This window comes from Polypterus senegalus, chromosome 17, assembly GCF_016835505.1.
Source record: "Polypterus senegalus isolate Bchr_013 chromosome 17, ASM1683550v1, whole genome shotgun sequence".
Classification (NCBI taxonomy): Eukaryota; Metazoa; Chordata; class Cladistia; order Polypteriformes; family Polypteridae; genus Polypterus; species Polypterus senegalus.
This window is the reverse complement of record NC_053170.1, coordinates 84,157,927-84,169,709: the sequence shown is the minus strand read 5'-3', so window position 1 is coordinate 84,169,709 and position 11,783 is coordinate 84,157,927. Positions and strand designations below refer to the sequence as shown.

Genomic DNA, 11,783 nt, shown 5'->3' with positions numbered 1-11,783 from the left:
TTCTGCTCTTCACACACACTACCGCCACCTTGGATTTATAGTTTCGTCTGGATGTATGTGTTGTCCTGTGCCTGCTTGTTGGCGTGAACTTGTCTTGGTTGGCTTTGTCTTCGTCTGAGGGGAGCGCTCCCAATCACCTCCAGTCCTCGTGCTTCAATGGGAACCTGGTAGGACAAAACTTAACATTTCTGTCAGAGGGATTTCATTTCACACGTTCATCGTCACCTGCGCCTGCTATTGTGGACTGGACTGTGTGGGACTGTGTGGTTAGTGGTAGTGTGTTGGTGATTAAGTTTTATTTATATGGTGTGGAAGCTGGCCCGGCCACAGACAGACGGACATCATTGGTTCACCCACAACACGTTTATTTAAAAAGTCCTTTATTTACAGCGCACACACAACCCCCTAAACTCCCCCAAAGTCCAGACCTGTCCAAATGCCTCTTTCACTCTTCAGGCCGCCTCCTTTCCTCCTCCAAGACCTTGTCTTCCTTCGCTCCTGACTCCAGCCAATGAATGGAGGGAGGCGGCCCCTTTTATTCCCACCCGGACGTGCTCCAGGTGCCTCCCAATTAGCTTCTGCTGGCACTCCCCAGTGTGGTGGAAGTACCAGCTGCGCACACGGAAGCACTCCAGGTGTCCCTGGTCTTCTTCCCACCAGCACTTCCGGGTGTGATGGAAATGCTGAGGGCCAGGGCTTCAAAGGCAGTGATGGTGACCACGGGCCCCTATAGAGTTGAGTTTCTAAGCTTGGTTCCCGTGGTCCCCAAAGCCATCAGGGCGGTCACCCCACGTGGTCAGGGGGAGGCGTAAGCCCTCCTCCGGTCCTCCTGGGCATCCCGGCTGGGTACCACCCCCAGCCACCTCTGACCATGGATAGTTATCGCTGTCGGGGAACTGGGGACGGCCTTTGCGTATGCATTCCTATGGTAATGTGAGTTTTTTTCCATTATTTGATTCATATTTTCATTATGATTTATCAGTTTATTGTGCTGCCTATCAGTGTCTCTGTGTGTAAGTGTGTGCGTGCCGGGTCAGGGCTGGGTGTGTTCCTGGGGTCCCCAAAATAAGCCAAACAAAACACTGTCATCAAATTTTAGGGTCCTTGTGAGAGCTACAGATGAGTGCACGATCTGAACACAGGACTTAGTGGCAGTGGCACTAACTACTGCACCAGATGACATGCAGTGTATCAACTTTTAAAGACAGCATGGCGGTGCAGTGATTAGCGTCACTGCCACTAAGTCCTGTGCACTCAGGGATGTCACAGTACCAGAATTTTTCTGTTTGATACCAATAACAGTGTAATTTCACAATACTTGATGCCTATTTGATAGCATTGCAAAAACTGAAATCCCATTCAATGGCTTTTCATTAATAGCACCTCAATCTATACCAAAGGTGGGCAGATTCAGTCTTGGAGGGCCGCAGTGGCTGCAGGTTTTTGTTCCAACCCAATTGCTTAATAAGAAGCACTTATTGCTCAAGTAACACTTCTGCTTCACTTTAGCTGTCTCACTCGTTCAGATTTTGAACCCTTATTGCTTATTTTAGTCTTAAACAGCTGTAATCTTGGTTTTTAATTGTTCTTTATTAGCAATAAGATGCAAATGACAAAAGAAACCAGCATTCCTCCATTTAGCTTGTTTCCATTTACACTTGTGTGTATTTATCATGCACTATTGGGTTTAATTAAATACTTGGAAGGAAAGTGAAGAGAAAAAAGTGAAGCACTGAGAATAACTCGTCTGTTTTAGATTTCAAATCATTTGGCTGATATCCATAGAAAGGAAAAAAACTCTGGGATATGAGAATGACTTGACATGGCAGAGTTAAAGCACTAGCAAGCCATGAAATTAAACAATTGACAAAGATTGTTTTTTAATTAAGCAACTGGGTTGGAACAAAAACCTGCAGCCACTGCAGCCCTCCAGGACTGACATTGCCCACCTGTGATCTATACTAATAAAAGGCAAAGCCCTGACTGACTGACTGACTCACTGACTGACTGACTCACCGACTGACTGACTGACTGACTCACTGACTGACTGACTCACTCACTCACTCACTCACTCACTCATCACTAATTCTCCAACTTCCCGTGTAGGTAGAAGGCTGAAATTTGGCAGGCTCATTCCTTACAGCTTACTTACAAAAGTTAGGCAGGTTTTATTTTGAAATTCTAGGCGTAATGGTCATAACTGGAACCTACTTATGTACATATATACGGCCATAGCCTGCAGCTCAGTCGCCATGTGAGGCGGAGTTGCGTCCCCCATCGTCACGCCTCCCACGTAATTGAGTGCCTGCCCATATAAGGCCGTCCGTCAGCAGCAATCCAAGCTGTGAGAAAACAGTAAAAAGGAGACGTGTCAGACGTCTTGGTACATTTTCAGATGCAGCTAGATGGAAACAACTTTGTGACGCTGCCGCCAAATACTCACAGAAAAATCCCCAAGTTAATAGACACGCTGCCGCTAAATATTCGCAGGCAAATCCACGAGTTAATACCGGGAATGCCTGTTAAACATCTTAGATTCACGAGTAGCGATTTGGGTAGTGAACACTTCGATGAATGAAACCTGTTATCTTTACAATGGTTGACAAACACGGAATGTAACTTGAACACAACACGTCCTCCAAATACGAACCTGATTGAAACAAATAATGATAATCAAATCCTTGATGACAGCAACACTCATAACAGTGACAAAACAATTACATTGACAATCATGTTACGTTATTTTTAAAATGTTTCCTTTTCTTTTTCATTACTTCTTTAATACACTACTTCTCTGCTGCGAAGCGCGGGTATTTTGCTAGAATATAATATAATAGCATCAAAAAGCTTTATACACTGGCATGTCCATCAAGAATTAACCCCGCTAGCATAGGGCACAAGGTAGGAAAAAACCCTAGACAGGGTGGCAGCCCATTGGGGGAAACACACACCCACTAGGGGCCAACTTAGTGTCACCAGTTCACATAACCTGCCTGTTGTTGGAAGGAAACTCACACAGACACTGAGAGAACATGCAGACTCCATACAGGGGGACCCGGGACACGAACCCCCGGTTCCAAGAGCAGAACAACACAACTTAAAGTCATGTCATGTCATTTTCTAACCTGCTTAGTCCAGACCAGGGTCATGGGGGTTTACTGGAGCACAAGGTAGGAACAAATCTTTGGACAGGGTGCCAGTCCAGATGGACGGAGTGCTGTAATAAAAACAAGGGGTGGGCAAGCAAGTTTCTGATTTATATATTTTTCCCCCTAAACAATTTCTGTTTTTCACCTTCTTTGTGTAGGTTGCAGTTTCACAATTAAGGTGGTATGAATAGTAGGGGGTGATAGAGCTCCCCAAGCACCCAACACAGATAAGTTTGGAAATAAGTATATAAGAATAAAAGATTTTTTTATTGTGGGAAAGCCTTCAGGTAAGCGTTTCCAACAACACCAAGCATAATGCAGCCAGTAAATGGTCTTCCCTCTCTTTCTCTCTCATTTGCTGCCTCCTCCACTCCTTCAGGCAAGCTTTGTCCTCCTTCTTCCCTCCTCTGGCCCCCGGAGTGGTGACAGGCAGCTTCTATCATCGTACACTTGTGGTGTTCTGAAGCCATAGCTCGAAAGCGCTTCCAGGTGAGGTGAGAGCCAGACAAAGTAGGGCTCCCCAGTCCCTGAGTCGAAAAACTTCAGTTCCCATGGTGCCCTGTGAGAGTCCTTGGCACTGCTGTAACCTAGGGGGGGGCTGCCATCTGGTGGTCCAGGGAAGATAATGTCCTGTGTATGTATGCCATCTCCCCCAGTCTTTCCAGGCTCCCGGCTGCCCCTCACTGTGGACGATGTCCTAATGTGATTTATCTTGGTTTTAACAGGGGTGTGTAGATTATTTTTATATCCACTGTGATGGACGGCCGACATTTCAGTCTGGCTGGGACGTCCCTCAACTGCAGAAACCATCCTGTTCAGGGCAATACATCCCCTGGGATGCTAGATGGCAGCTTCCCTGGATGGAAATGGTTCCCCGGATTCCCGCAGGGCAGCATGGGACATGGAGTCCAGTTCTTCAGCCCTGTTGGGTGCAGTGGGCTCCACTAGGGGAAGCTCACCAAGAACCAGGGGGATATTACTGTGACGTTAACCCGGAAGTACTTAGGAGTCACGAGGACGGAAACCCGCAGTACTTCCGGGACACCTGAAGAAGGCGTTTGACCCGGAGATGGAAAACTTTCGGGTCATAAACTTTAAAAGAATTGTGGGAATCCCCAGCAGATTGAGCCGAGTTGGGAGGAAGTGTGACGGAGCTGCTGGGAGTGGAGGATTGTGATTATTGATTATTGATTTATTAAAGAATTGTGGAGTGTGCGGTGCTTTGTGCATTATTATGGAAGGATTATTATTATTAAAGAATCTTCTTGGTCTGCGGTGGGTTGGCACCCTGCCCAGGATTGGTTCCTGCCTTGTGCCCTGTGTTGGCTGGGATTGGCTCCAGCAGACCCCCGTGACCCTGTAGTTAGGATATAGCGGGTTGGACAATGGATGGATCGATGAATCTTCTTGGTGTTTTAAACGTGTGTCCTGGACGTCTGTCTGGTGGGTTCAATGGGGCAACAGCGACCCCTAGCGTCCACACCACTAATAGATAGATAGATACTTTATTATTAAAAGGAACTTCACAAAAAAAATCAGGGGAGAGCGCGAACGCAGTCCCCCACAACCACAAATTATGCAGTCGAGTTTCCCGCATTTGTGGAAATCGCAGGGGTCAGCACACCCGGAGTGCAATGGATGTTCCTCGCCCTGGGAGAACCACCTTAGTGATCATGGTATCTCCCTTGTCAGGTAAGTATGATATATAATATGTATTCACTTAAGAAATACTTAAGAAATGGCTTGAGAGGAACAGGCCATTCAGCTCAGCCCACCCCCCTTCCAAAGTATCCATAAAAACGCCAAGTCAAGATTTAAAAGTCAACAAGCTGCTACTAACCCCCATGTACGGTTCCCTGTATGAACAGATGCTTTTGGACATTTTGTGTGCAATGTACCATTGAAAAGCTTCCATCTGTGCCCCCCTGTCTGTGCGGAGGAACTGCTTATAAGGTAACAGCTGGCATCTCCCCCCACTTACTCTCGTCATGATTTTTATGTCCCCCTTTACCCAGCCTGAAACCTTTCCAATCCTTTAATCTTCCCTCACAGTCCAGACTCTGCCGTTAGTCTTATGGCTCCCATCTGTTCTTTCCTAAGGTTTCCCTGTCCAATGTGGGCAATAACCATCACATCCACACCACTTCTGACCAGGAGCGGATCCAACAGCCCAGGGAGGTCCCTCACATGTGCAGTTGGCAGACAGCACCCTTTACCATTGTCATCTCAGTTGCTCAAAGTGATGTCTTCTGTGCTCCTTAAGATGAGACCTTGCTCAAGCTCCTCAGTCCTGATCATCAGCCACAAGGCATCAGAGTCGCCATCCTGCTCTGCTTAAAACAGATGGACATTTCTCTGTGTGGGGTGGTTGACTCCCTCTGGAGTGGGCAGTTATGTCCAGATGTGAACCACCTACCTCCTCAACTGTTGAAGTGCAGGACCTGTGAAAGAGTTTGGTATGGAATGCTGTATATCTGCACAAGAGCATAAAGATGGGAGGCAAGAGGGGATCTTGTGGACCGGAGTCAGCAATGACATGTGACAGCACCACTGCTAGACTCCCAAGCCAGCGTGTTTGGGTTTCTCAGAGGTTCGTACACTGATGGTTGCTGTCCTAGGTGAAGCTGTAAACGGCGCCCCATCATCCCCTTTTCTTTGAGAGGAATCATCCCTGCCAGAGACCTGTAGACAGGACTGGGGATAGAGAAGTATTTAGGGGCCGCAACTTCACAATCTGAGTTATAGCAACATCTGTTTACAAGGCTGTCTCAGAAAAATACTCTCTTGAGGTGTGCCATTTCAGAAATGAAGTAGGAATTGGGCTGTATTAGTAGTCTTTATTTGTTGCTTTTAACATTTCTCTAAAGAAAAGTAACAAATGCTAATATTACCGTTAAATCCAAGGTTAAAAAGTTCTATAGTTATCTGTTTAAAGTGCCTGGTAAAGGTGTGTCTTTTGAGGATTGTGCCATTCTATATACTGTATATATATATAGTGACAGATCGCTCTCTTGAACCCACAGACTTGACTCCAGACACCAAGTAAAAGTCCAATAATTTGACTTTTTATTAATAATTAGTGCACAAAGCACCCTCCTCTCCACAATACACATTAATTACTCCGCATCACAATACTCAATAATCTTCCACCACTCCCTGATATGTTGCCACCCTTTCCACCCAGCTCAGCTCTCCATCTGGGAGTTCCCAGAGTCCTTTTATTATCCCTGAGCCGGAAGTGTTCCAATCCCCAGTCCATGTGATTTCCTATCACTTCTGGGTCAGCTGAAAAGTCCTTTTCTTCACCCCGGAAGCACGTTATTCCCCTAGTCCATGTGACTCGGACATACTTCTAGGGCGTAAGGCAAATAATCGTCGTTCCTCCCTGCAGCGTCTCCTTGCGGCCCCCATGGTATCCAGCAGGGCTGTGTATAAAGACTCCAATGTCCATGATGCCCTGCTGGTCTTCGGGGCACCTCCATACTGCAGGGAGGACTCCACCTGGTGGCGTGGGGGTATTGGCCAGGATAAACAGCCGGCCATACATCACAATATATAGTGGAATATGGCCGGCCAGTCATCCCGGCAAATACCCGCAGGCCGCCAGGTGGAGCCTTTCCTGCAGCATGGAGGTGCCCCGAATGCCAGCAGGGAATTTTGGACATTGGAGTTTTCATCCACAGACCTGCTGGATACTGCAGGGGCCCCTAGAGGACACTGCAGGGAGGCCCAAGGACTGTTACATTCCTTATAACCTGGAAGTACATCTTAGTCACAGCGACAGTGGAAATGACGTACCTCTGGGATGAAAAGAAGACTTTTGATCTGACCTGTAAGTGCTAGGAAGTCACATGGACTGAGGGTTTGGAAGCACTTCCGGGTCACGGACTATATAAAGGACTGTGGGAGATCCCAGGGTAAGCTGAGCTGGCTGGGAGAGTGGAGGATTGTATTATTGTGTATTGGGTTTATTATATGAGTATAGTAGAGTGGAGGGTGCTTTGTTCACATTATAATTGTAATAAAGTCAACTTTTGGACTTTTATCTAGTGTCTGGTGTCTGATCAGAGGGTTCAGGGGGACGGCAGGGCCCCCAATCTGTCACTATATATATATGCACTTTTTTTCTTTTAGCTAAGACATTACCATAACATATACATGTCATTTAAATTAATAAAATAAATTGAAAACTTAGCATAATGACAACATTCAGTGAAACTGAGACTATAATGATTACCTTTAATTAGGAATCTTTACCCATAATTCCTATATCGTATGCTCGTGTATGCAAATAATGCAATCCACTTAACCGAACAAAATGCACAACTTCTGCATTGTGCGCAGAGCGAATCTCACAAATGGTGGTGAGCAACAGAGGTCGATATTTGCTAAGTTTTCATGTACGTCCATTTGGGAGACGACCAAAGTTTGGGTTATATCAGCTTTTAGCAATTTGCACAAGAGCTACAGTCCTGTTGCCGTTTTGATTCTTGAATTTTACTTCACCATGTCTGTCTCTGTATATGCTACACTTTCAGGTTTACTATTGTTGACATCATAATCATCATTGTTGTTGCTCGTGTTATTGTTGGACTGTGTAGGTTGTCAGACATTAAGACTGTACATCGCTTCTTCTTCTTCTTCTTTCGACTGCTCCTGTTAGTGGATGCCACAGTGGATCATCTTGTTCCATATCTTCCTGTTGTCTACATCTTGCTCTGTCATAAGACCGAACAACGCTAATATGCGAAAATAATATAAAATAATAGAATCGGACATTCGCTTTGAGTCCGAGTGTTCATCGGTCTGAATTGTTTTAAAAAAGGTTGCTGTTTTTGGGCAACAGATTGTGACACTACCTCCCCCAAAACGCTAGATGGCAACTTCCATGGACTTCAGCGGTGCCCTGGATTCCCGCAGGGCACTATGGGACTTGTAGTGTAATATTACAGCCCTGCTGGGTACCATGGGTGCCGCCTGGGGACGCCGCAAGAGGACCGGAGGACTTGTATTTCATCCATAGCCCTGAAGTACTCCCAAGGCACGAGGATGAAAGCAAGTCCTTCATCTGACCCAGAAGTGCTGGCAAGTCACATGGGAGGACAAACAGAAGCACTTCTGGGTCAAGGACTATATAAAGGACTGCTGTGAACCCAGCAGCAAGCCAGAGCCGGGATGAGGCGGACAATGCTTGCGGGGAAGTGTGGAGGTGAGAGAATTGTGATTATTATTGTTGATTTATTTGTGGCTGTGGTGCTTGAAGGGCACTGTTTTGTAGAAGAACTAGGGGGCTTCACCCCCTACTCGCTTCGCTTGCCAACCCCCCGGCCTGCGCTACACGCCAGTCACTTCACATCTCTGCCACTCGCGTATGTGGATTTCACTTTCAGCAAACAACAAATCTTTTAATTCCCGCAGATACGCCTCTTCATTGGGAAGAAACACTACTTTTTCCTGATGACAACATGAATTAGACGATCTACAAGTCTCCGACTTAAAGTTTAAAACTGAACAATGTATTTGATCTCTTTTCGCTGTTCTGTTATATCACAGAGTAATAATTTCCATTTGTTAGCGCTAATGTGATCTTTACTATCATTTTTTTGAGACTTTCAAATTTTAGTACTTTCATAATCTCTAACCTGCTGTTCCTGTGTATTGTGCCAACGTTTTTGAATTCTTTACGATGTTCTACTTTGTCTTCTACTCTTTGTCTTTTACTTCCGACCCCGCTCGGAGCTGAGAGCGCAGGAACTGTGTCTGACAATAGCATTCACACAAATGAGAAGTGAGTGGACCGTGGGTTTGGTTGTATATGTTTGACAGGAGGGCGGGCAAAATCTCTTGGCAAAAAGTCTCATGTCGCAGGATCTGAAATTATCTTTCGCGGGAGTTGAAATTATCTCCGAGAAAGTCTCGTCTCAGGATTTCCTTTTATAACAGACAGAAGTTATTAAAAATACTTCTCATTGCTTTTAATCTGTGTCCTGAGCGTCTGTCTGTTGGGTTTAAGGGGCAACAGGGACCTCTCGTGTCCATACTGGGTACATGTACATTATTTACCTATAGAAGAGATGGCATCAGGATCCCCTGTGGAAAGAAGACAAGCCGGTGGAGGGAGAAGGATGTTTTGGAAAGCCCTGAGTCCAAGCTTTCATGTGGACATTAATTTAACGCTTGCTGCTTACCGAAATGCTTGCTAACCAGGTACCTCCTTCATCGCAGCTGTATTCCGTATTGGAAGTGCCATCTCTCGGCGCAATAATACACCCTGTCACACTACTCAAGTTGTTCCAGAATGGTTTGAAGAACATGATGAAGAGTTCAAGGTGTGGCCCTGGCCTTCAGATTTCTTAGATCTCAATCCATTTCAGCATCGATGAGATTTGTTGGAACAAGTTGTCAAACCAAGGCGGCTCCACCTCGCAGCTTGCAGGAGTTAGAGGGTCTCCTGTCAGATACCACATCTTCGGAGGTCTGCCTCAGCAGGTCGGTGAACAGAGGAGCAATAGCACACTAGGCAGGTGGTCTTAATGGTTTAGCTCCTCATAAGTATGATTGCACTCAAAAACAAAAAAAAGCTTTTGTGCGGACTGACTGGAACTGCAAGACATCTTTTTCAGACCGCGCAGATGATGTGTGTGAGGATGGCACATGTAGAAGAGACTGGGATAAAGCCTCACGATCAGGGGGATGGGGGGAACGCAAGGACAAAAGGATAAAGGATTTTCTTTGAGTCCTTGATTGACAATGCGCGAGGCTAGACAAAGCATGGGGAGGGCACACATTAGGCTCTAAATAAGGGGATGGATGAGAATGGAGGGCTCAGGGAACAAGTGAGCACAATGCACGGCATCATGACCGAGACCCTCGTTTACTGGGGAGGGCTCTAACGGTAAATGATTGCACCAATAAATATCTTCTTTTCACTGATTATAGTTGATCGATGACGGAAAATGCATCATTACAAGGAGGCACTGAAAATGGATGTGTGTGCGGGAGGTCAGTGAGAAATTAGGGTTAGTGTAAGGGTAGGGGATATTAGCCCGACGACTATATCAAAAGTGCATTGGTACACTCACTCCAATTATAAATCTTTTATTTTGCAGTCCCCACCCATCCTACCAATTGTAAAATCATAAATTAATTAAAAAGTCTATCAGTTTGTTCTAAAATGTCCCAAATTATAATTTTAAATATGTCCAATAAATTACTAAAATTATTTACATTTTTACTTTTTACCAGAGGGTTTTAAAAAAATATAAATAATCCCCCCTATTAATCAAAATTAAAATATTTAGAACTAGTAATAAATATGGACCTTAAAAAATGTTTTTTTCAATAAAATAGATACTAAAAGAACACAAACAACAGACTAAAAAAATCCCTAAAATCCATCCATCCATCCATTTTCTAACCCGCTGAATCCGAATACAGGGTCACGGGGGTCTGCTGGAGCCAATCCCAGCCAACACAGGGCACAAGGCAGGAACCAATCCTGGGCAGGTTGCCAACCCACCGCAGGACACACACAAACACACCCACACACCAAGCACACACTAGGGCCAATTTAGAATCGCCAATCCACCTAACCTGCATGTCTTTGGATTGTGGGAGGAAACCGAGTGCCCGGAGGAAACCCGCGAGACACGGGAGAACATGCAAACTCCACGCAGGGAGGACCCGGGAAGCGAACCCGGGTCTCCTAACTGCGAGGCAGCAGTGCTACCACTGCGCCACCGTGCCGCCCCATCCCTAAAATCATAATACTATATTTATAAAACCCAAACACTAAAAATAAATATTAGGAACCAGTAGGGTTAGGTTTAGGGGATAATAGCCCGAAGGCTATATTGAAGTGCATTGGCACACATCACCCCAATTATAAATCTTTTATTTTACAATCCCCTCCCATCCTACCAATTGTAAAACCATCATTTAAATAAAAAGTCTATAAATCTGTTCTAAAATATCCATGTAATCATTTCAAATATGTCCAATAATTTACTAAAATCAATTATTTCAATTTTCTGTTTTTAATAGAGGGTTAAAAAAATAAATAATTCCCCCCATTAATCAAAACTAAAATATTTAAAATCAGTAATAAATATGGACATTTTAAAATATTTTTCAAAATAGATATAAAAAGAACAAAAGCAACAGACTAAAAGAATCCCTAAAATCATAATACTATTTTTAATAAAACCCTAAACACTAAAAATGAATATTAGGAACCAGAAATACTGAGTTCCTGTCTTTATTATCCCTGAAGGCCATCATAGGCTCCCTGTACTAAAGAAATATAAATCAAAACAACATATAGACATACAAAAACTGCAAAATACTACAAATACACAATGGACAAGAAACAAAACTTTAACATCAGGGCCCTGTTTAAAGGGATTAAGATAAGAGAAGAACTGGGATGACAATAAACTGACAAGAAACAAACCTTTAACATCAGGGACCCGAGTATAATTTTTACTTTAACCTTAGGGCCCTGTTTTAAAGGGGTTAAGATAAGGAAAAGGGATGGGTTAGGGTTATATAGGGTTATATGGCAAGTACAGCTTCCCCAGTATGTTATTGATTTATTGGAAGTAGACAACATCATTACAAGGACCCTAGATTAGC

At 44.6% G+C, this 11,783-nt stretch overlaps 1 non-coding gene across 1 annotated transcript; it reads right to left on the bottom strand.

Moving 5' to 3' along the window:
• Positions 1-4,685: 4,685 nt before the first annotated feature.
• Positions 4,686-4,849, bottom strand: LOC120518232. The gene has a single exon (XR_005631200.1). It is a non-coding gene; the product is annotated as a U1 spliceosomal RNA (small nuclear RNA).
• Positions 4,850-11,783: the final 6,934 nt, after the last annotated feature.